This window comes from Enhydra lutris, unplaced genomic scaffold, assembly GCF_002288905.1.
Source record: "Enhydra lutris kenyoni isolate GAN:26980312 unplaced genomic scaffold, ASM228890v2 scaffoldscaffold7, whole genome shotgun sequence".
In the NCBI taxonomy this organism is placed as follows: Eukaryota; Metazoa; Chordata; class Mammalia; order Carnivora; family Mustelidae; genus Enhydra; species Enhydra lutris.
In genome coordinates, this window is record NW_019154091.1 from 19,176,624 (window position 1) to 19,204,284 (window position 27,661).

Below are 27,661 nucleotides of genomic sequence, written 5' to 3' on the forward strand. Positions count from 1 at the left end.
GTTTTGTTTTTTTGTTAAAGCAAGGAATACATTGAACATGTCTCCATGTCCTCATAACAAATATATACTTGAAATGCCCAGTCCAAAACTTTGGGAAATAAAGCCTAAGGGTAAGAATTAAAGAGACTAGTACTTGGTGGAATTATAGCATCTGAAATACTTGGACTTTTTCCTTTGGTAAATTTTCCCTCCACATTAAGAATTATTAACGCAAGTATTTTATTCTCCCCCAGAAAATCAAGCAAAGAGGAATCTGCTCATAAATTCCACCTTTTTGAAACTTTGCTGTATCTTTTATATTAATCAAAGGAAGTTAATTCTAGACCTCTTGTGACAGAAATTAAATTAATAATTTAATAAAATATTTATTAATAAAAATAATGTATTATTTATTATTATTTATATTTATTATAATGATAAAAAATAATTTAATGAAATAATTTAATTTAATTTAATTGTGCCTCTAATTACTTAGCACACTATAACACACTAGTTAATTGCTAAATGGGTTTGAATTGATTTCAGATCCCCAAGACTTCAAAATATTAAAGACATACAAATATTCTTCATCCCCCAGATTTCCATGTGGAAAGACTTTGCTGGAGTGAATTCATGGCCTTTAGCTGTACCTTTATTCACTTGTCTGCATGTTGGAAAAATCGCTCATCCGCTTGGTGCATTTGGAAAAAGGAGTCCAATGTGCTCCTTCATCTTTCCCTTCTCTTTGTGAGAAGCAGCTATCGACAGAAAGCACATAATCTATGCCCCTCCTTGCCCTAAATTTTACACAGTCAGGTGCCCAAATGGGAGGTCAGTGGCTGTTTAGGTAATGCCTGTGCCTTTGCAGGTAGGTTAAATTCACACATGAAATAATCACAGATATTCTTTGCTACAGGCAAAGCCATATTTTTCCAAGTATGATTTCCAGACACAATTCTTGTCTGTTTCTCAGGGGCTTCCAATACAAGCACAGAGAAAGTTGTGTTCTGCCTTGACCTACAAAGATACTAACGACTCCATCAATTTTCCTTTCAATTTGATATGGTATGGCAGTTGGATTAAAAAATATTTGCATGTTTCCTTCTTGACTTCAAAATATTTACATAATTTTCTTTTTCTAATCCAGTTTTTCTTGCTGAAAAGTTCAAAAATATTTAAATAAAGTAATAGGAATGAATTTAGAAGATGAACCAAGGACAGGATTTGGTATCATTAGAGGGTAGCCTCTTTAAATACCTGCTTTCTTTTCTTCTATTATGGGTTGATAATCTCCATTCAGAAGAGAATAAAGAAAAGTCGTCCCTCCCATGAAATTCCCAGCCCACCTTGTCTAACCTTGAAGTCTCACATGCCTCATATCAAATCAGTGTGATGAATGAAACTCAGCCCTGCTGACTCCTACTAGAATTTCAATTAATCCTACCTTTTAAATTCCATGATTCTCTCAGTCCTTTCTTGTCCTATCTCCTAGAAAATTTGAGACACCTCAATAATGCTTAAGAGCTGAATTTCTTCATGGATATTTCCACAGTCATCTCAATAAACCTGCCTTTTATTTTCAGAGTAGAAGGGTGTCTGGAATATCTGCCTGTTGAAAGAAGAATCCATTCAATAAGCATTAATTATAAAAATGAGTGATATATAACAGCCCTACAGAAAAGGGTGGGGGTAAGTAGCCTACAGTAAATGACCCTGGAAGTTAACTAATTTGTCAGTAAATCTCTTAGGACATTACAAAGCATCAAATTTCAAACCAAAATCTGTAAAAAGAAGTTAAGTAGAAAATGAAATACATATATATTGTCTTTGGAGGATGACAAATATAAGGAAGTAATTTTAAAATGTATATTTTTCATGAGAGATGTTAATCCTAGATTAAGTTCTAAAATGACTGTTTTGTAGGCTTCATTAAGAAGCTGCTTTTATAACACAGTGGATGAATACTACATGTATATCCGAGGGGTTTCTTTCCTCTCCAGAAAAACATCCACATTTTTCATTTTTACTGAGTCCGATTTCCCCTAACCTACCACCCACAAAAAGTGATTTGCGAGGACCCAGCAAAGAGTAAATATACCATAATTTAATATGTTATCATAATGATAATTCACATGTATTAGAATTCACATGTATTATTATTTGGGAAGTGATACAGACATGAATAGATGTGATACAAATGTGAATAGACAGGGAGAAAACAAATTGTTTCTTAATTCAAAACTTCAGAAAAATAAAAACAAATAAAATTTAGAAATTGTAGAGCAAACATCCAGGTTTAATCAATATATATTTAATCAGTGAATGAATAAATGGATGAATAAATGGCATCAGATTATTCAAAATAATTCTTTTCTTGCAATATTATATGTACATGTGTGTGATTAAAGAGAGGATATATGTGATGCATATTTTATTGGTGGCTCTAATAACAAAAAAATTACTTGAAATGTCCTAAAAAAATGGTGCATACTATATAATAAACATGCCCATCATCTATATTAAATAGTCAACTATTTCATGAAAACTACCACAATTTAATAAATAACTTTTTTCACAGTGAAAAATGTCTCATATTTGTGACTGTTCTACACCCAAGATATCAATTTTAATTTTTTAAGTGCCTGTTTAAATACTATGACAAGAATATATAGAGGTTTCTAATCACATGAATCAGTATCTCATAGAAATAGAAAAAATAATGTGTTAGTGATTGTTTTATAGCCACAAAACAACGGGAAGAATTTACATTTTTCATATCATCAGGAGGCTTGCTATCAAATTGTTTTTATCTCATGAACATATCTCAAAAGAGCAGCATAAAAGCTTATAGGATCTTATCCAAACATTTCCCAAATTTAATATTATAGATCGGATAGATACACTGGGTTATAAATACATTCCCAAGTGAGATTACTAATAATCAAAAAACAACTAATAACAAATTATTAAAGCAGCAATTGACCCCAGAAGATCACATCCAACAGCATACGATCTCCATAAATTTATAAAAACTAGCTATAAATATGACCCCCAAACCGCGTCTCTTAAATGGGCACCAATTGCTATTTTAGACCATCTTCTCTTCTGTTGGCAGGAGATAATAATGAGGTTCTGGATTAATAAGAAGTGTTTCTTTATTAAATTTAACTAGTGGGACTTTAGGTTTTGTCTTGCCATATTGAACTATTTTCTAAAAATATTTATAGATTTATGTAAAATATTAATTAAAAAAACCTCATAGCATTTTTCAGAGGTAATTTTTGCTTTCTTGTCAAGGGCTATGCCATGTACAAAAATACTGAGATAACTATAAATAACCTGCCAGTGGCGCTTTCTATTCCTGGTAGAGCTACTGTGAGTCCTTATAAAAGTAATAAACTACTCCATATTCAGTTATTTACAAAATGGGGATGTAAAATTTACATGTGTCTTTACCTTTTTTCTAACCGTCTCAGATATTAGCTCATCCTGACCTCCCGAGGGCCCTGGGAGTGTATATTTACACATAAAGTGTGTATTTTCATTCCAGTGTTAAAGGTTAGGAAACAAACCAACTTAAAACTCTCTAGACAGGACAATTTAGTCAGCGTTTGTGTATAAAAAATAACACTTCACTGTATGTCTAGGTTCATTCTAAATGCAAGGATTCCTATGATTTTGGATTTGAGATTTTAAAAATATGACTTACCTTGGGATCTATAGTTACTTTTAAAAAATTATAGTCTTTTTTCTATTTGTGGTCAGATCGACATATCTAGCCCAACTTGCTTCTTTTTAATCTGTGTTACATCCTAATATTTTTGGATAGGCAGACCTAGACACAGGCATACACATGCCAACTTATGTTTTCTCTCAAAGAGTCTCTGCCCTTTTGTGGTCAAGAGACCACCCTGGCCCTTCTGGCCCTGTCCCTTCTATCTCTAACAAGTCATATCTGCCTATGTATAATATAATTTCTTACATCCCACTGCCAAACTGCTTTTGTCATTGAAAAACAAGTGCAACAACAAATTTCCTCACTATTTCCCTATATACACTATTTTCCTCCAAACACATTCCTCCCGCACCTACCCAAATGCAAAAAATAATTATTTTTATATTTCTCAACCTGTACAGGGGCACAGGTTAATAGCAGAGGAGAACGAGCACTGAACTGAGAGCCAGGCCTCCTAGTTCTACCTCTAATTGGCTATGTGACACTTGGCAAGTCACTCAATATCTCAATTTCAGAGGGCATCCAGCCAGATAAACACTAACTCTTCTAGCTTTAATATTTTATAATTGTATAATTTTATAATTTAATATTTTATAATTTTAAATTATAAATTTTATTTTTTAATAATATAATTTTTTAATAATTTATTTTTAATAATATAATTAATAATATTAAATTATAAAATTGTATAATTTTATAATTTAATTTTTATATTTATTATAAATAAATTTTATAATTTAATATTTTATAATATTTATAGAATACAAGGGTTATTTACCTCTAATATGTAACAATAAGAAGAGACAACATAGAGTCTACATTAGTAAAAAGTAGGATGTCATTAATAAAAAATATGATCCCCAGATTGAAAGTCTGTCTCTTGCCACTTCATCTATCAATTACAAGTTTTCATCACCATTTTATCTAACCTAGAGTATAAATCAAGATAAACATCCTAAGTCATTCTAAACTGATGGTCCTATCTGAAAATTTTTAACAAAGCAATATAAATCCACTTGTAATGGATTTCTATCTGTCATCTATCATCTCTCTATCTCTATATCCACATTATTAAAAAATGAAAGTTATATCTTGATTGATCTTCTACTTCACAGCAGAAAAACCTACACAGATTTTTTTTTACCCAAATTGGAGTTTTCAGGTATGAAAATATAATCTCTTCTGCACACACAAAATTCTTTTGGGATGTCCATGTTAGAATGAACTACCAATTAAGATAAACTTCTCATACATTCTAAGTCAGAGAATATAAGATAGTTTCAATTTTGAGAATCAAGTCAAAATTATAAGGGCAGACATTTAAAATTAGGAATAACTTGCTATCAAAATCTTTCCCACATGGGAACTCTTGGTTGCCCCTCTGAAGTTAATAGCAATGAAATTTTATACACTTAAACAGTGAATGATGATTCCTGTAAACAATGGGGAGACAACTGATGATCAAATATTTGTTAATTGCCCAGAAATTATATAATTTCAGGTCTAAATGTACTGGTTTTAGTTAATTCTTCACCAAAAATTTTTGCTTCTGGGAATAAAGTGAGACAAGTTATGGTATTGAGATAGTGAATAAAACAAGATGTGTGAATACACTTATATTTTTATAGAAAACTTTATCAACAATGAATTTTATTTCCTACCAGAAAAAAATGTGGAAATGAAATAGATTTAAAGTTCCTTTGACAAAGTAAAAGTATAAAAGACTAAAAATGAGAGACAATATAAACATGTCCCTTCGGAAGATTTCATCATCTCGGCAATACCAGTTTTGGGTTAAACAAAACCTATTTAATCATCTGAGCAAAAATACACTCAGAAACAGAGTCACCGAAGTTAGAATTATCTCAAAAATATTCTCACTAATGACATAAAAAGTGATTTTAATGCAGAACTGTAGTATCAAAACATTATAACTATTAGAATCAGCTAGAATAAGTTAGGTAACATGGGACCCCAAATCTCCGTGTGTTATGACAACAACAATTGATTTTCACTCAAGCTTTATATTTGCCAAGGACTGTTAAGGTTCAGCTACATGTTGTCTTTTTCTAGGATACAATTTTCTGTCTGGAATATTGATGATCTTTGGCAGAGAGAAAATAATAACAACAACAATATGGAAAACCACACATAGGCCCTTAAAGCATCTGCCTGGAACTTACACAGGTCATTCCCACCCATATTTCTTTGGCTGGAGAAAGTCACATGACCACTCCATTGTTCAGTGGGGCTGGGGTATCCTCCCACAGGATGGGGATACCACAGAGGAGGATCCCTAAGGGAAGAAAAATTGATAAACAGGCACATTGTACTTAATGCCCATACATTTTTGTATTATAATGTTGTGTTGAGTTTTATATATGGAAACGTAATTTTTCCACTGGCCAAAATATGTTGTACATTCTATGAAGTTGATCTTCACAAATCAAAAGGCTTTCTACAACAAAAATAGAAACTGGAGAGACACTCATGCACTGTGCCTATATTTTTGAACAATAGTCCAAACTACCCCAAAATTCTAAACCCATTTTCTCATCTTAACTGGGCATAGCTTTTTTCCTTTTGTTATGCAATATCAAACCTGAAGCATGTTTACTTGCTCGTTTTTAGTACTAGAAAAATATTCAATTTAACATAAGAGAATAAATTGAACAAAAATGGCTAGGATATTCAGCAGGAATAAAAAAGAAAATAGAGGGAAAGCTGAAAGTAAGTTGCTTTAGAGTACAGCACTTTGTAAAAAATAGGTTGGTACTGCCATAGGAAGAGAAGGAGACAAAAAACAAATGAAGATGGGCCTGCTCAGTCACACCCATAATTCTGGTTTATTTTCTCTCCAGAGAATGTTGCTCCCTGATGTAAACTTAGACAGAGTTACTATGTTGAAATATCATGCAGTGTATGGCAAAGAGATAGCCACATTTCCAGTTTGAGTAACCAAAGGAAAAAAATCTGTTCCAATTAATATCCTGGTAATAAGAAAAAATGCAAAAGAGGATCTCAAACTTCCTTTCTGTACTGCCGAAAATTTTAGAAATCTAAAATTATCAGGTTATATGTCAAGGGCCCCTTGTACCAAAGTAAAGCTTAGAGATCCAGTTCTGTTCTGTGATCATTCAATTATTAGCTATGACTGAGGCATTTCAAAAGTCTGAGTCTGGACAATCACGCCTCCTACACAGAGAGTTGTTAGCAATAAATGCAACAGTTTATGTAAGACACAGCACAATACCTAGCAAACATGAATGTTCTGTGTGTTGATCTGCTTTGGGCATGCTGATAAATGTCCAGAATAATTCTGATTTTCTAAAATTTGATGTTTTCCATAAATGAATTGGACTATGTTCTTTTCCATTTCCTTAATAAACCAAATCTCAACTCTGATATGTCTGAGTTTTCTTTGGCATGTGAAGTTCATTAGTTTTATAGCAAACAGATTTTGGATGACAGTCTCCTAACCTCCAAATTTTTTGACTAAGAATATATTCTGCTGAACAAAAATAATAATGCCCCAAACTTGTTTATTCAGCAGTATAACTTCAAGAAGCTTTAATAGCTTACCAACTAAAGTATAAACCTGTTAGGTTTCACTTATGGAATCTGTTATCGCAGCTTCTAGTTATTACTCTCTCAAGAGCCTGGGAAAGCATTTGTACTACGTGATCACGATTCATCTTCCCCAGTGTGAACAGTTAGTGACAAGATAAAAAATACGAGCTTGAAAAAGAAGCTGAATTTTCAGTGAAAAGTTTAGCCTTGTTAAGCATGCAATTGGCATAATTTCAGATAAAGAACAGAACAGTTCGCTTCTTTGCATAAATAATTTAAGAATCAGCCACTCTGGTAGCAGCCACAGTGAATGAAAATTGCTCCATGTGCAGATTTAAAGTTCTCTGGCATCAACAATAGACTTTCAACCATACAGATCACTTCCTGGCTATGCTCAGGAAATACAGTTTCCAAATCAAATGTCTCTTGCTTCTCTGAAAGAGTGTTTTTTAAACACTGGGTCTAAACATTAATATCACAAGATCATTTGTCATATAAAAAGTGAGAGGGACAGCAAATGTAAGGGGTCACTGAGGGGTTAACATACATAGAATCAGTTCTGCACGGTTTCAATTAATCTGTGGTTTATGTGGATATTCCTTGTTGATTATTTTTATCTTTTCTTTGGAATAAGAGTGACAACTAGCTCTCTAGAAACTGTCAGCTTACAGGGATAGAACAAGAAGTCAGGTGAACAAACCCAACGTGAAAACAGTCTATAAAACCTAGTAGTACACATCTATAGTGCAGAGGGAATGGAATAATTTCCTTGAGTTGATGAAAAGTTTTTTTTTTCTTTATTCCTTTATGTTCTTGTCACTCTGGTAATAAACAAAGTTCTAAGGTAATGAATTTGTGATGATTCATAAACACACACACACACTTTTCTGTATCATTGAAGGATCGCTCCACCAGTATCTTCCCTCCACCCCACCCCCAGAGAGGAGCTCTCCAGCATTTTTAGCATTACTGAACGCTACTGCATTAAGCTTCCCTGATCCCTACACACTAAATGACAATATTGTTCCCCTCTCAGTAATGATAAGCAAACAACAATCCTACACATTACCAAAAACTTCTTTCCCCCAGAAGGTAGAGCAAATATCACATATAGCAATCAACATGTTCACTATTAGACTCCGCCTTGAGGAACCCAGTATGTTAGGAACTTCTTCTTCTTCCATTTCTTTTAAATTAACATATAATGTATTATTTGCCCCAGGGGTACAGGTCTGTGAATCGTCAGCCTTACACATTTCACAGCACTCACCATAGCACATACCCTCCCCAATATCTATAAGTTCTTAAATGGTGTTTTCTGTTGCAATGACTGCCACTTTGCTGAGCGCTTTAAGGACAAGCAGAAACAGGAATCTGTGGTGTTCAAACAGGAAAGGAGAGAGAGATTTATGTTTTCCTTAAATTCACCTTATTGACAATCCCCTGATTTCTTCTAACTTGAGAAGATGACCTGGGAGTTAGATAGTTGGATCATTCCTTCCCTCTTCTTCCTATGTCTATTGCCTCCCTAATGATTTCTTGAAGCTATCCCTTTTTCTGATTTTTTTTATTATTATTATGAGATAGTTCAGTCACACAAAGGTATAAGGAAAATAGAATGAATTTCACAAACTCACTAGTTGGCTTAGAAAACAAAACATTACAAATAAAATGGAAGACACTATGTCCTCTTCCTCAATCTGTTCCCTCTTGCTTTGGAAGGTGGTAACCACTAGCTTACACTTGGTATTTGTCATCCTCATATCCTTTATTTTTTCATTCCCATGTACTTGTAAATACTTTCATTACATCTGTGTGGATCTATAATCAATAGCCTCATATAAGTTGTATTACAATAAATGTATCCTTTCACAACTCCTTTTTCCATTGAGCATTGTTTGGGAGATTATATTTATTGACACAGTTAAGTCTAATTAATTTATTTTCAATTATATTGTATTGTATTTTATAGATATGCCACAATAGATGTGTTTGCTCTCCTGATAATGAAATTAAATTTCTACTTATTTCTACTTATTTTATTTTTTTAAAAGATTTAATTTATTTGTCAGAGAGAGAATGCACACATAAGCAGTGAGAGTGGCAGACAGAGGGAGAAGCAGCTCCCTATTGAGCAAGGAGCCTGATGTGGGACTCGATCCCAGGACCTAGGGATTATGACCTGAGCCGAAGGCAGAAGCTTAACCAAATGGGCCACCCAGGTGTCCCTCTACTTAGTCTCTACATAAACTATACTAGTCAGTCTCTCTCTCTCTCCTCCTTCTCATTCACCACATATATGTTGCATGTTGCCATGGTGTTCTTAAGCATGTTTTCTTGAGCACACACCAGATTTTCTTTAGGTTATATACCTAAAAATGGAAATGCTTGTTTGAAAAGTATATATATATATCTCTAACTATGATAAATATTGCCAAATTGCTTGCCAATTGGTTTTTACCAATTTAGACACTTCCATAAATAGCATAATAAGAATTTATATTGCTCTATATCTATACAACTACTTCAGGCGTCAAAGCTTTTTTTGACCTAATATGTGTGAAATGATATGTCAACTTAATTTCATTTCCAATTCCTGATTTTTTTCTTTCTTTTTTTAAAGATTATTTATTTATTTATTTGATATAGAGAGAGAGATCACAAGTAGGCAGAGAGGCAGGCAGAGGGAAAGGGGGAAGCAGGCTCTCCACCAAGCAGAGAGCCCAATGTGGGGCTTGATCCCAAGACCCTGAGACCATGACCTGAGCCGAAGGCAGAGGCACAACCCACTGAGCCACCTAGGTGATTTTTCAAAAAGTTGAGAATCTTTTAAAATATGTATGACGCTTCTGAGTTTCCCTTTTGGTTAAGTTTTTGTTTATGGCTTTAGCAGAGCCTCCTTGGGGACAGCCCATAGCTGACTTCTCTAGAAATAGAGCTCTCTATTTATAGTTGGGCACATGGCTACCCAAAGCCAAGATTTTATTTCCAAGTCTTTTTTTTTTTCTTTTAACATTATGTTAGTCACCATATAGTACATCATTAGTTTTTGATGCAATGTTCCATGATTCATTGTTTACATATAACACCCAGGACTCCATGCAATACATGCCATCCTTAATACTCATAACCAGGCTAACCCATCCCCCACCCCCACCTCTCTAAAATCTTCAGTTTGTTTCCCAGAGTCCATAGTCTCTCATGGTTCATCTGCCCCTCTGATTACCCTCCTTCATTTTTCCCTTCCTTCTCCTAATGTTCTCCATGTTATTCCTTTTTTCCACAAATAATTGAAACCATATGATAATTGACTTTTTCTGCTTGACTTATTTCACTTAGCATAATCTCCTCCAGTTCCATCCATGTTGATGCAAAAGTTGGGTATTCATCCTTTCTGATGGCTGAGTAATATACCATTGTATATATGGACCGCATCTCTTTTATCCATGGATCTGTTGAAGGGAATCTCAGCTCTTTCCACAGTTTGGCTCTTGTGGACATTGCTTCTATGAACATTGGAAAGCATGTGGCCCTTCCTTTCACTACATCTGTATCTTTAGGGTAAATACCCAGCAATGCAATTGCTGGGTCAAGGGTAGCTTTATTTTTTTTTTTTTTTAAGATTTTATTTATTTATTTGTCAGAGAGAAAGAGAGTGCACAAGCGAGCAGAGTGGCAGGCAGAGGGAGAGAGAGAAGCAGGCTCCCCACTGAGCAAGGAACCTGACACGGGACTCGATCCCAGGACCCTAGGATCATGACCTGAGCCCAAGGCAGCGGCTTAACCCACTGAGCCACTTAGGCGTCCCAAGGGTAGCTTCATTTTTGACTTTTTGAGGAAACTCCACACTGTTTTCCAAAGTGGCTGTACCAACTTACATTCCTTCCAACAATGTAAGAGGATTCCCCTTTCTCCACAACCTCTCCAACATTTTTTCTTTCTCACCTTGTCAATTTTTGCCATTCTAACTGGTGTAAGGGGATACCTCAATGTGGTTTTGATTTGAATTTCCCTGATGGCTAGTGATGATGAATATTTTTTTCATGTGTCCATTAGCCCTTTGTATGTCTTCTTTGGATAAGTGTTTGTTCATGTCTTCTGCCCAGTTTTTTGACTTGATTATTTGTGATTTTGGGTGTTGAATTTGAGAAGTTCTTTATAGATCTTGGCTACCAGGATCTATAGCAACATTTGCAAATATCTTCTCCCATTCTGTGGGCTGTCTCTTTGTTTTGTTGACTGTTTCCTTTGCTGTGCAAGAGCTTTTTATCTTGATGAAGTTCCAGAAGTTCATTTTCACTTTTGTTTCCCTTGCCTTTAGAGACATGTCTCGAAAGAAGTTGCTATGGCCGATGTCTAAGAGGTTATTGCCTATGTTCTCCTCTAGGGCTTTGATGGATTCCTGTCTTACACTGAGGCCTTTCAGCCATTTAGAGTTTATCTTTGTGTATGATGTAAGCAAATGGTCGAGTTTCATTCTTCTGCATATAGCTGTCCAATTTTCCCAGCACCATTTATTGAAGAGACTGTCTTTTTTCTTTGGATACTTTTTCCTGTTTTGTCAAAGATTAGTTGACCATAGAGTCAAGGGGCCATACTTGGGCTCTCTATTCTGTTCCTTTGATCTATGTGTCTGTTTTTGTGCCCATACCATGCTGTCTTGGTGATCACAACTTTGTAATACAGCTTGAAATGAGTCAATATGATGCCCCAGCTGTGTTTTTCTTTTTCAACATTTCCTAAGTGATTTGAATATTGATAAAACACTTATCCAAAAGAAAAGTGAAAGGATCCAAATTAATAAAATTATGAATGAAAAGGGAGAGATCACAACTAGCACAAAGGAAATAGAAACAATAATCAGAAGTTATTATCAACTATATGCCAATAAGTTAAGCAACCTGGAATAAACTGGTGTCTTCCTGGAAACCTCTAAACCACCAAGACTGAAACAGGAAGAAATTAACAACCTGAATAGACTAATAACCAGTAATGAGATTGAAGCAGTGATCAAAAACCTTCCAAAAAATAAGAATCCAGGACCTGATGGATTCCCTGGAGAATTCTACCAAACATTCAAAGAAGAAACAATACCTATTCTTCTGAAGCAGTTTCAAAAAATAGAAATAGAAGGAAAATGCCCAGATTCACTATGAGGCCAGTATTACCTTGATCCTAAAACCAGGCAAAGACCACAATAAAAAGGAGAATTTCAGACCAATATCCCTGATGAATATGGATGCAAAATTCTCGACAAGATCCTAGCTAATAGGAGCCAACAGTACATTAAAAGGATTATCCATCATGACCAGGTGGGATTTATCCCTGGTATGCAAGGGAGTTCAACATTTGCAAATCAATCATTGTGAGAGAACACATTAATAAAAGGAGAAAGAAGAAAAATATGGTCCTCTCAATTGATGCAGAAAAAAGCATTTGACAAAATACAGCATCTTTCCTGATTAAAACTCTTCGGAGTGTAGGGATAGAAGGAACATTCTTCTCATAAAAACCATCTATGAAAAACCCACAGTGAATATCATTCTCAATCAGGAAAAGCTGAGAGCCTTCCCTTAAGATCAGGAACACAACAAGGATGCCCACTTTTGCCACTATTGTTCGACATAGTACTAGAAGTCCTAGCAACAGCAATCAGACAACAAAAAGAAATAAAAGGTATTCAAATTGGCAAAGAAGTCAAACTCTCTCTCTTCACAGATGACATGATACTTTATGTGGAAAACCCAAAAGACTCCACCCCTAAATTACTAGAACTCATACAGCAATTCAGTGATGTGACAGGATACAAAATCAATGCATAGAAATCAGTTGCTTTCCTATACACTAACAATGTAACTATAGAAAGAAAAATTAGGGAGTCAATTCCATTTACAATAGCATCAAAAACCATAAGATACCTTAGAATCAACAAAAGAGGTGAAGGATCTATACTCTAGAAACTACATAACACTTATGAAAGAAATTGAAGAAGACACAAAAAGATGGAAAAACATTCCATGCTCATGGATTGGAAGAAAAAAATCATTAAAATGTCTGTGCTTCTCAGAGCAATCTATACTTTCAATGCCATCTCAATCAAAATACCAACAGCATTTTTCAAAGTGCTGGAACAAACAATACTAAAATTTATATTTCCAAGTCTTAAGAGAAGTTTGATGTAGTCATGTGTCAACTTTCTGGCCAATGAGATGTAAGCAGAAATTTGGTCTATGACATATAGCAAATGCCCACTAAGTAAAGGAAACCGCCCATCTCTTCTCCTTTCCCTTCCAATGGGTTTGAATATGGAATATGATCCCCAGAACAGGAGTCACCATCTTGGACACTAGGAAGTCACATGTGGAAGACAACAGAGCAACTCAAGAAAAGGACCATGGACTCCTAATGATAGTGAAATTACCAAGCAATCTTTTACCTAATTACTGATGACCCCTGATTGATTATTGTGTCACTCCTTTATGTGAGGAAAAAAACTGAATTTTTGTCTACTATTTTGAGACATTCTGGAACTTGTAGCCAAAAATAATGCTAACTGATATAATAACTATTACCTATTTTTCAGGTTATTTCAGATTGTTGTCATTTGCTTATCTGTTTATAACAGTGTTCTATATGTTCTGCACATAAAACTTAGTTACCTATATATGTATTATAAAAATCTTCTCTGCCTTTTATTTTTATTTTACTTACAGTATCTTTTCGTAAAACAATCATTTTCATCAATTAATTTCATTAGTTCTTTCCTTTATGATTTGTTCTTTTTTTAAGATTTTATTTATTTATTTGAGAAAGAGGCAATGAAAGAGAGCATGAGAAGGGAGGTGAGAGGGAGAAGCAGACTCCTCACGGAACTGGGAGCCCGATGCAGACTGGATCCCGGGATAATTAACCTAGGATTATTAACCTAATTCTGTGAGCCTCAGTGCCCTCGTCCAAAAAGCTGGAGTAATAACAATTTTATAATATTTATAATGAGGACTAAATGAACTAATATGTATAAAACACTTAATAGTAAATATTGCACAAAATAAGTACTTAATAATTGACAACTGCCATTAATTGTGGTGCAGGGATTTTTTTTTTTCCACAAACATAGATTTTTGAGGCTTCCATATATCCTGACACACACCCCATTCCCTGTCTTTTCCATTGACCATAACAGTACCTTGCTCTAGTATATATTTTAGGCTTTACCAAAAAGACCCAGAGAGGAAGAAAAATTATATGAAGAAAGATTGAAGGAGAAAGACCAGTAATAGTGAATATTAGCAGTAATCACCACAGGACAATAGAAGCTACCCTTAGAACTTTATAGGCATTGTACCACCATTTAGTCTTTGCAATACCCATAAGGTAGTTACCATTCCATCAAAAGTTCATACACTTCCTCAAAGTTACATAGAAAGAAAACTGAAGAAAGAGAGCTCTAAAACTTACATTTGACAACAAAATCCTTGTTCTGATCTCATGTACAATAGTTTAAGAAGACAGGATAGGGGATCAGGAGCCATTCCCACTTCCTCAATAATGAAAGAACTGTATTAAAGAAAAGTACACTCAAATCTTTATATTCCCTAATGCCCCTTTCAACCATTGGCTTTGATTCAACTTCACCATCAGTTCAGTTAGAACAGTAAACTCCAACACTAATAACACTAGTAACTCTACCAGTTACTTTTTATTTAATTTATCAGATTTATAGCAGACAAAGTTTGAGTGAAAGCAGTACAAAGGGTAGCAAACACCATTATGTTTTTATACCCGGAATTTTTTCACTGTGCAGGAAAGAAACAGTCTTATTTTAGCCACAAATGCACACATATACAACATAAAATGAAATAAAAACAGCTGTGTGATAAAAGGCAAGACACTTAACCTCCCTGAAGCTCTGTTTTTTCATAAGCAAAATGAGGATTTGGCAGAATGGTCTCTTAAATTTAGGATTCTGGAATACAAGAGGAAAAAACAAAACATTTTTCCAGTGTCCTTGAAGGCAACTCTGCTAGAGAAGGTGGTAAAAAGCTGAAATACTAAAAGACAGTATATTTATGCTTTCAATGAAGTGAAAGAAAACACTTCGATAGGTAATAATTATATGTTTCATTTACAGGAGTAAAAATAGGGGGGACTGGCTGAGTTAAGGCAAGCAACTCTTGATCTTGGGGTTTTAAGTTCAAGCCCCACATTGCATATAGAGTTTACTTAAAAATAAAATCTTTAAAAAAAAAAGAGTAAAAATATGGGTCTCCTATCTCATTTCATATAGATACTCTCTAGGTAGAGCTTATCATTCCCTTCAGCTCCCTTGGAATCTGTGGCACTATATGCAAATGGAGGGGAAAAGTCAATATCACAGTAATGTGAACTCCAAAGCTGTTTTTTATTTTGTTTCAGGTCAACATACTCCTTCACTGGTTGACTTTGTCATTTCAGGAATGAAAAATATAACATCCATTTATATACTCCTTAGAAATTTTTATTTTTTCTCCTTATATACCATAAATTACAACAATGAGATTTCCCACAGAACAAAAGACAGACCTTTCAGACCCCAGGAATGCCTTCAGAGGATGAACACAGGAGAAGAGTGCTCTGTGCAGTGGCATTCTCTCCAAGGCCTGCAACATGATATATGGTAGGTCACCTTCTTCCCGGCATTTTAGAGTCTCTGGATGCCCATAAGGAGTTAATAATGCTTATCATTGATTCCCTTCAGGCAAGGTTAGAAGGCTAACTGGAAAAGACTATAAACAAGTAAGCTATCAAAAAATATGCTCTGGAGATACAGAGCTTCATACTACTCTTAGAAATAAAATTACCAGAACCTAGTGCATATTCCTGACCCAGCCCTATGCTGTATCACATATGTGCCCCCTCCTTGTGGTGCCATACAATGTCCATGCACAATTCCCATCAGGCTCTCATTTGGAAGAGTCCCTGTAGTACAGGCAACCCAATTAGATCAGAAAAAATAGGAGTTCGATCACTTATCCTACTTTTTGTAAAGTTGCACATTGCAGACTTGAACATCAAGCCATATGGTATGAAAACTCACCAACTAAGCTGATTCTGGTTAGTGGCCTGAACAGAGTTCAATTAAACTGACATCCTAGCACCTTGCATCTGCCCTTACATCCCAAAGGAGATATACTCTGAAGAGGTGAAGCTCACAGAGGAGAGGGCAACTGAATGAAGCAACAGAGTTTCCACAGAAAGAGAACTATGAGGATGAGTGTATATGTATAGAGATAGATTTATTTTAAGGAACTGTCTTACTTGATTGGTAAAGATTGCAAGTCTAAAATGTGTACAGTGAACCAGCAGGCTATAGTCTATTATTCTATAGTTCAAGTCCTAAGGCTGTCAGTGGCAGAATTCCTTCTCATTCATGAGAGGTCAATCTTTTCTTTCTTCAGGACCATCAGCTAAAGAGATGAGATCCACCACATTATGGAGAGCAATCTGCTCTACTTGAAGTCCTCTGATTTTCATGTTAATCTCATCCACATAAAACACCTTAACAGAAACATCCAGAATCATTTTTGACTAAATATTTGGGCACCATGGCTCAGCCGAATTGACACAATGAAATCAATCATCACACCTTGTAATTATGCATTTTTCTTCCATTTCATCTGTTAGATTAAAGAAGGGGTCTAAAAGTGACTCTGCTGCCTTTGAATGTTAAAGTACTTAGTTCTTGGTCCCTAACAAGTGCTCAATAAGTGTTTATTACATTGACATACTTTGGGCCTTGACTTTGTACTTTTTTAGGTTACTGCACAGAATAACCTTAAAATTCTTCCTTGTGCAGTTATCTAGTGAAAGTTATCCATTATTTAGGGACTGAATTATGTCTCCCCCAAATTCACATGTTGAAATCCTAACCCCCCTCATATGACTGTATTTGGAGATAGGGCACTAGAGAGACAATAAGAGCTAAATGAAGTCATAAAGGTACAGCCCTAATCTAATCTAAAGATGTCCTTAAGAAAAGATGAAGAGACATCAAGGATGCAGAGCACACAGAGAAGAGGCCACAAAAGGACACAGTGAGAATATAGCCATCCACAAGCCAAAGAGAAAAGCCTCGGGAGAAACCCTGCCAACACCATGATCTTGGACTTCTGGCCTCCAGAACTGTGAGAAGATACATTTCTGTTGTTGAAGCCACCCAGCTGTGGTATTTTGTTATGACAGCCCGAGCAAGCTAATCCACCCTCCAGTGCACTCTACCTTACTTCACTCACAAACTATTCCAGACCTGGCTCTTGGTTAAAGTAGGGACCTGTAACAGTGACAATGAAGAAAGTACAGTTGGTTTCAACTACATGGAGAAACTATGATGTGTGGACTAGACAGACACTGCTATGAGGCCCCTGAGAGGAAACTGAAAGTTAAAAAGAAGTGGATGCACACAGATTAGCTTCCCTCCCAAACCTGCAGAACACTAGGTAAGTTTTCATTTTCACAAAGAAATAAATGGCACTTTACCCCTTCTTTTACCCCTACTTTTATTTCTTTAATGTAAACACTTTAGGAGAGTTCCAGAAATATCAGTCATTCACTCCTCAGTCTAAATTGTTTTATCTGCTTTCTCAAATAACTAAAATCTAAGAAGGATGATGATGAAAAAATCTGAATCAAAAGAACTTCAGTGGGCTGATTCAGAAGAAAATTTCATGCAATCATAATTCAGAAACATACTAGAGAATCTAGGCACTCCTTCCAAAATTTACCAAGAGTTGGCCTTACTATCCTCTGCATGTTAGAGACAAGCTGGAGTTAAAGGCCTTCAAACAAACAAGTTTTCCTGACCATTACATTTCTGCCTTTCAAAATAAAACAAATGAAAAACTCAATGCTACTGCATCTCCTTTAAACATTGCTTTTTTCTCATTATTCCTCTTGAGTGTCTACATCAGCCTGTTTGCTGTCCACAGTATTTTTGTCAAAAAATGCTCTTGCGTCCCAGCCTTCCTTAATCACCTAAATCCTGCCATCTTGGAAGATACAGATGAACTACCAGAAATGCTGCAAAGCCTTCCTTGATTGAAAATAACTGAAAATTATCTTCCCTCTTCACCCTCTTTTTGTCTTTTCCATTCATTTCACACTTAAAATCTAAACACAACAGCCTTTGCCTTTTCACATATTAGTCCTGATTCACAGACTAGATAGGAAGTTCTTTTACCTCTGGGAACATTTTGTACATTTAACTTGTGGACCACCTAATGCATTGACTGAATCTGAAAACACACAAGTCTTTAAGATCTCTGCACTGATTGATTAATGGGGTGAGTGAGTGATTAAAGAAGCCGTGCGTTCTTCAAGCATAAATGTCATGCTCATGAGGTTTGGTATATGAGTATACACTACATAGCATGTCTGCTATATAAAGAAACAGGGCACCAAAAAATTCATAAAGGTTATGAAACTGCCTTTATTTCTTTTGGCTTTTGATTTTATGCATATTTCTGCCCCCAACAGGGACCTGTATGAAAGGCTAATTTTCTCTGGAAACAATATTCAAAAAATCTTATAACTATTAGTGCCATTGACTCTAATTGATCCTAGAAATACAATAGTGCGTGTGTTGGGGGGCAGGGATGGTGACAAGGGTTAGCAGGACATAACATCTACCTTCACGGAACTTGCAGTCAAGGAAGATGAGCCATTAATGAAAAATCATGCAAATGAGGACAGTGGCCTACCACACTCCCTATTGCCTTTTCCTCAATCTACATTTCCATTCATGTACAAGTGCAATCATGGAAGTCCTGCTGAGGCAACTATGATCTGTAAGAGCATAAAGCAGTGGGATTTGGTCAGTGTAATAGGCAGCATCTAAAACAGCCCCTAGTGATCCCTACCTTTTGGTGTTCATGCCCCAATATATGAGCTGATCTAGGGACTTGCATCTAATAAAGAGAATACAGAGAGATTGTTTGAAAGACTATGTCTTCTCTCTCACTTGTGCTCTTTCTCTGGCTCACCTCGCTTACCCACTTTGGTGAAATGAGCTGCCATATTATGAGCAGCCCTGTGGCAAGGAATGGAGGGCAGCCTCCGAGGGACAGCAACAGTTGTTCAGTGTGAGGGACTGAATCCTGCAGAAGCCATGGCAGTGTGCCTAGAAGCAGATCCTCCCCCAGCTGAGCCTTGAGAGGACTACAGCCTTGACCCACACCTAGATTGCAGCCTTGTGCTATCCTCTGAAAGGGAGGATCCAGCTGGGTTGCACCTGGATTTCTCTTCCACACAAACTTTGAGATAATAAATAATTTTTGTTTTAACCAAGTTTGGGAATAATATGTTATACACATTAGATAAATAGCAAGTCAACAACGTTGGAGACTTTTCTGAGGATTTCCTTCGTGTATTTTACCATAGACATTAATATATAGATGTCAATGGAAACAAATTTTCACAAAGAGTAGTGCACTGTGGTAAAGATGTGGAGTAAAGAATTCAGGATTCCAGTTCTAGCTCAGACCCCAAATAGGGATGTGATCTTAGATGGACAAATAATATTGTCCACACATTTCTTCATTTGAATTTGCTCTTTCATAAACTAAAGGAAAGAATTAGTTAAGGCCTAACATTTCTCCCTGAGCTAAAAGTCCCTGCTCATATGAAAATTTAAAAATCGTGCTAATTCATGGTCACAAAGCTAATTGCATATTTCAGGTCAGTACAATTTTCTTTTTTTTTTTCTTTTTAAAGATTGTATTTATTTATTTGACAGACAGAGATCACAAGTAAGCAGAGAAGCAGGCAGAGAGAGTAGGAACCAGGCTCCCTGCTGAGCAGAGAGCTTGATACAGGGCTCCATCCCAGGACCCTGGGATCATGACCTGAGCAGAAGGCAAAGGCTTTAACTCACTGAGCCACTCAGGCACCCCCAGTATAATTTTCTTTTGACTTGGATTCTTTTGTCATGGGTGCTGGGCCAACTTTCTAACTCTATATTCTCCAGCAGAGCAGTTCTTGTGTGTTTCTTCATCTTATTCTTTTTGCTTAGCTTTTATACTCACATTGAGATTTCAAACCAACAAATTATGACAAAGAATCAGCATGCCTTGCCACAATTGCTTTCAAAAATAGTTTTAAAAATCCACTAATGTACACTAAATCTTAGAAAGGTTGTTTCTATGTTCAAAGTATTCATTTTGTCTAAAAACAAAAATTTAGATCTTCGGTTGTATTGCCTCTTAATAAAACAGATAGTAGAAACAAAGTGGGGGAAATGGCATAATCTATTCACAACAGATGCTTTAACATATTTTAACAATCTTGGTTGATATATCTTTTTGTGTTATTTTAGATAAATGAAAGCACAACTGAATTACTGTACTAAAATGCCTTATGCCAATGGTTTTGAAAGAAGAAAAAAAAATCTTCTATGGTTAAAGGTAATAATTTCTTTGACTCAAAAAACAGCTTAAGAGAAAATACCTGGGGTGCATGGATGGCTCAGTCAGTGGAATGTCTGACTTTGGCTCAGGTCATGATCACAGGGTCCTGGAATCGAGCCCCACGACAGGCTCCTTTTTCAGTGGAGAATCTGTTTCTCCCTCTCCCTCTACCCTCCTGCTCAAGCTCATGCTTTATCTCAAATAAATACCACCTTTTTTTTAAAAAAAAGAGAGAGAATTGGGGCACCTGGGTGGTTCAGATGGTTAAAGGTCAGCTCAGATCATCATGATCTCCATGTCTTGGGATCAAGCGCCATGTCAGGCTCCCAACCCAGCGGGGAGTCTGCTTCTCCCTCTCCATCTGTCTCTCCCCCTGTTTGTACTCTCTCTCAAATGAATAAATAAAATCTTAAGAGAGAGAGAGAGAGAGAATACCTAATCTTTCAGCACACCATTTATTCCTTTCTATGCAAATGGCGCTTACCTATGTTTCTGTTTTTTCTGCATTAAGTACAACAGTTGGAAGATATGTGGCAGATGGTTTAGCCCTAAGACTTGAATTTATTTATAAGTCTTAGTATATAGTTAGGCTAAGAAATTTTGTATACCCAGTTCCCTATTAGTGTCTGTACACTACAATAGAAGTGTACAGTTTTCTGTTAGAACTGGCTCATCTCCACAGCTGAGGAGAATGGGGCAAACCAAAAATTGGTCTTACTACTTCATCATGAAGAAATTAATGTGTCATCAAAAGCCTCCAAGTCTGGATATGAGCCTGGGTCTAACCAGAAGTATTTGCTCTAAACCTTCCTTTCCCCTACATACATATACACTTCTCCCGTCAGACTTACAAAGTTTCTGCTGAACTGGCAAGACAGTTCAGTATCAAATGCTGTTTTACAAATTTTTTTGAATTGCAATATAGAGAAAAACCTAAGAATGCACTTTGGTTCCCATTTAGTCCCATTATCAAGTCCTCATTAAATTTGTGGGCTATCAATCAAATAGTGAGTGTTGGAAATATTTTGGAATAATTATATTACATGTGTTTTCATCATGTATTGTTTATTACATCAAATCAACTGTCAATTTAATGATGGGTTAAAATGGTAAAAATGAAAAAGCATGGTTCTTTTACAAAGAAAGAATATAAAAATATAAAAATATAAAAGAACAGTTTTGGAGAGATCTTTGGAATACTTCATTAACTTTGCTAATTCTCATGAGAACAAGAATTTAGATGATTTTACTATACAATATGCTAAAAGTTATTCTTAGCTCTGTTATAGAAATTTTAGGAGCATAAACACTATATTGAGTGGACTCAGACATGAAACACTTTGAGCAAATAATCGGGGGATAATCCTTCCCCCGAGCCAAGGAAAAAGTTGAATGGAAGGGCCATACCATCATAACAAGACACTAGATACTAGCAACAGATGATACATTCTATTTGTTTATTCTCTCAACCATACATTCATTTATTCACTTATTCATCAATACTGAGTGCCTTTTCTGTACTAAGTACAGAGCTTGGTACTAGGCTTTCAATAGTAAGTCTCATAATTGGTCCTGATTAAAATCTAGTGAGGAATATAGTCAAGTAAACCACATTTGACGCAGAAGCAATTACAGAGATATTGGAGATATTGGAGAATCTTATAATAATTATAGACTCCCTTCCAAGAAAATGCATATTCTAATTATTCTGAAATTTAGTGTACAATTTCAGAGGTTTCCAGGACCCTCAAACATTCACCCACAGACCACTTAAATGTTACCACAGAGTAAGAACATCTGGTTTACAGAGTCTCACTAATTTGTATCTGTGGTGTCCAACTACAGGACAGCAGCATAAAAAAGTTTTCAGTGACATGTGAACATTTTCTGTAGGTATAGTATTCTGTGGATAAACACACCCTTGCTCTGGCCAGCTGCCTGCTGTGCAAGGGAAGTTTTAGAGACTCACCATGCTTAGTTTGAACTTCAGCAATGATTGCCCAGTTGTGTTTATATAATCATTTTTTTATAAACAGCTGGTCCAACAAGCAAAAACATTATTTTTATTTACCTTGTTTCCAAACCAGGTCTTCCACTAGGAGGAAAAGACAATCAAATAAAATTGGATATTATAAAGTATCTCCTTGTGGTAGAAGCAAATACTTCACTGGTATTTCTGGATTCATTCAAAGCTAAACCAAGACTTTTTTTTTTTTTTTTTGGCAACTTAAGTCTCTATATTTAAACATTTTTAAAGTTGCCAAAGTAGAGACCGTTGATTAAAAAAATAACCAAAGAACACTAAAATAATGTTTCAGTGGTCAATTCAAATCTTCCATAAATTTAGTTAATAAAAAAGAAGGTATCTTTGCCTTTTTGCCCAAATTAATAAAAAAAATCCAATTGAAATGAACTTAGGTATAGATTTAGTCTCTCTTGAAAATTAAGCTGAGTTTTCAATCTAAAATATCAAGGAATAAGTGATTTATGCAAATGCTTCTTTCTGAAGGCAAGTGATTAAATGAAAGAGACTTATTTTATAGGATGGGAAATTGTGACTCAAGTTGATAGAAGAGGAACCTAAATCTATAGGAAAAATAACAGAGTTACATAGACAAAGCTACCTAACTCTATCAAGTCTGCTGTTTTTACTAGCACTTTTGTTTTTAATTTTATTCAAAGTTTATTCCATAGGCATAACCTTAAAGAAAAAATAAACCAAAACATTATTTCATTTTTACACTATTCATTCAACCACTATTCATTCATTTATCCATCCACCTATGTAACAGGTAATTTCTAGACAGTGTGTTCACGGAATGGCAGGAAGACCTGGCTGGAGTAGTGAACTAGGTAGCTGGTGCTAAGTCAAAAAAGATATAGGCAAGAATCCCTCCAAGAGACCTTTCTGGTGCAGAGCAGAGTTTGTATTTTCTTACAAATGCAAGGTTAACCTATTCATATGTTTCAAATAAGGAAGTCATACAAACGACATATTTTAATTCAATCTACTCTTTTAAAGTTGAACCTCCCGCTTTAATAAAACTGCTTTCTGAGCTCTACCAAAACATACCTTGAATTTTCCTTTCTCTGTGCTCACAAATTATTTCCATTTGGAAATCTTGATTTTTAAAACAATTAACCATTTAGTAATATGAAAGTTCTAGGATTGAAATACTTGGGCTTTAAAAAAAATTTCAGAGAAATTTATTTCGGGGCCCACTGAAGTCGGAAGATTTGAAGAATAATCCAGACCATTAGTTGCCATGACAAGATGGCTTTGAAAATTCATTTTATACAGCTGACTCTAAGGGCCTGTTGAATTGTGGCTATCTTCCCAAACTGGCTACAAAACCTTTTATTATCTATATATTGTCTTCCTCACATTTCTTCTCTCAGGGTCATGGTATTGTCTTTTTTTGCCCTGCTGCCCCTTCTCTCTCTTATTACTGAAATCAGCAAATTTTCCATGTAACCAAATTTATCATGGAATTTATGCTAAAAACTATGAAGGATACTGCAAACAGTACTAAGAAAAACAGTCTCAGAGAAGAAACAGAGAAAGGAAAAAAAATCACAATTATGGTTTGGGCAAAAGAATAGAGAAGAAACAAATAAATTAAGTAAAAATAATATTTACCGTGTGGCTACTATTGCCAGTAACTTTATAAGGCAGATGTGCATTTGAACATCAAACACATGTTACAGCTGTTAACAGCTAACATTACCATATGATGACTAGGCAGCAAGCAATGTGTAACATAACTCCTGTAATCCTAACAGATCTGTATGTCAAAGAGATGGGTACTTTCATTATCCCATTTTATGAACGAGGAAACTGAGGGAATCAGGCTCCAGAGGTAGAACACTTCACCTAGAATCTTCTCAAACTTCTATAAGACTAAAAATCACTTGTACAACACGTTAAACAGAAACATGTATATTACATTTTTGTAGATTCTGAGGTGAGGCCAAGGGCCATGAATTTTTACAAACTCATAAACCACCATCACGACCACCACATTGCCATCACCAAACCATCATGCTAACCCGAATTCAATGATTCAGATTCTCATATTGATGACTTTTCAAACACATTTGAAAAATCCTATGCTATGATACCTTATATCTTCCAACACTGTTAATTAAATTATGTGTGCACATACTCATCTGGAGACGGATACATGCATATTCTAATTCAATAGCTCTCACATGTGCCCTAAGAGCCTACACTTCTAACAAACTTAGAGGTGATGCCAATTCAAGAATCACATTTTCAGTAGCCAGGACATAGTACAAGTATCAGAAAATTTATGATTAAAATGATAAGAAATTTAATTCTTATTAAATTCTTATTTTTTCCATAAAAAAAAAGTATGGTCTCCATCAAATGAAAGGGATAAAAGGGAACCTACTATATGGGAGAGAATATCTGCAAGTCCTATATCTGAAAAGGGGTTAATATCTAAAATATATAAAGAACTCAACTCAATAGTGAAGAAAACAATCTCATTTAAAAACAGAGGACCTGAATAGACATTTTTCCAAAGACATATGGATGGCCAGCAGATACATAAAAAGATCCTCAACATCACTCATCATGAGGGAAACACAAATCAAAACCACAATGAGGTATCACCTCACACTTGTCAAATGGCTGTCATCAAAAAGACAAATAATAACTAGTATTGGCAAGGACATGAGAAGACAGAAACCTTGTGCACTGTTGATGGAAATGTAAGTTGGTGTAGCTGGAATATGGAAAGTATTATGCTAACTCCTCAAAAAATTAAAAATAGAATACTTTATGAGCTAGTAATTCCTTTGGGTATTTATCTGAAGAAAATGAAGATATTAACTCAAAAAGATATATGCACCCGGATGTTCTAGGCAGCATTATTCACAATAGTCAAAATATTGAAATAACTTAAGTATCCACCAATGGATGAGTGGACAAAGACAATACTGTATATATATAAAATCGGATATTATTCAGCCACAAGAAAGAATGAAATCTTACCATTTGCACAACATGGATGGACCTTGAAGGGATTATACTAAGTGAAATAGGTAAAAGAAAGATGAAAACTGTATGATCTCACTTTTATGTTAAATAAATTTATTTTTATAATAATTTTTATAATAAAAAATTTTATAACAAATTTATTTTTTATTTCTTTTTTAAATAAATAAAGAGAGAAACAAAGAGAGTACAACTGGGAGGGGAGGGGCACAGGGAAAGGGAGAAGCAGACTCCCTACTGAGCAGGGAGACTGACATGAAGCTAGATCCCAGGACCTGGAGATCACAACCATAGCCAAAGGCAGACACTGAACCATCTGAGCCACCCAGGTGACCCTAAAATAATTTTTTTTAAAAAACTAAGTTCATGAATACAAAACAAAAAACACACAAAAAAACAAACAAAACAAAAACCAGGTTGGTGATTGCCAAGGAAGGGGAAGGGGTGGGGAAAATGGCTGAAGGAGACCTATAGTTACAAACTTCCAATTATAAAATAAATAAGTCATTGGAATGTAATATACAACACGGTGACTGTAGTTAATACTATATTGCATATTTGAAACTTGCTGGATGGGTAAATCTTATAAGTTCTCATCACAAGGGAAAAAAATTGGAACTATGTAGGGTGACAGATGTTCACTAGACTTATTGTGGTGATCATTTCTCAATATCTACAAATCAAATCATTGTGCTATATACCTGAAACTAACAATGCTATATGTCAAATATGCTTCAATTTTTTAAAAAAGAATTTTATTGCCTAGAGAAACAGATGGAGATAGAGCCATATGCTTTGGGAACATGAGGCATATGAAGGGGGAAGTGAAAGGATATTTATTAGAAAGAGACCCTTAAGCTGAGATTTGAAGGAAACAATATTCAGTTGCATGCTCTTTGGGAATTTACTACTAACATAAGACATCAGGCACATAAAAAAAATAACTGAAACAAGTAAGTTAAGGCAAGTATTTCTATAATACAAACACTGCAGACCTTCAAGGAAAGAGAGGTTACTTCTGATTTGCTCTTATAAATATACACTACATTTACCAATGATTTTAGATCTGTTTACCAAGATGTCTTCCCCAGTGGACAGAGTCCTTGGGGAGCAGGAACTGTCATATTCATAGCAGCATTGATATTCATCCCTTTGGCTCATATATAACACAAATTTTATAAATAGATGTTGAATGATCACTGCAGGCTTCAAGAAGGAAGTAGGTTTTTAGTCCATGTAAATATTCCAAATATAAAGGTGCTTAAGCAACAATATTCTAAATTGGAGAAATAGCGTAAGAGGTCATGTTACCACCATAGTTTTATTAGCTCTCATTTTGAACACTTGTCGATGTCACAGAATGAAACCAAACTCTGTGTTAAGCCTCAATAATGCAAGTGTATATCAAAAACAATAGCACCAAACTTTATTTGATGAAAGACTTTAAAAGATCATGCCTTTTGTTGATTTGTAAATGTTGTCACCAATAACACCACTGTTGCTCAGGCAGTTCTAACGTCAATCCTTTCTTCTTCAAGGCTTCAGATAAAAATACAAACCCTGAATTAACGTTTTGGTTACAATCTTTTGAGAGACCATAAAGGAGAAGATCCAGCTAAGCCATGATCAGGTTCTGTCCCATACAATTTGTGGTATAATAAGTATGTATAGTTTTAAGCCACTACGTTTCAGGCTAGTTTGTTATACAACAATAGTCAGATAATACAAATGGTGTATGTATGTAAAGCACATTTTCTTTCCCTGTGAATTTCTCTCCATTTAATCTCAGGTGACTAAGTTTCTGTTACTTAAAAACAAAAGGGCTACAGCTGAGACACAAAGAAGAGAAGAGTTATTTCTGCCTAAGCACAAAAAAAAAAAAGTTTTGTTTTGTTTTGTTTTACAAAGAAAAGG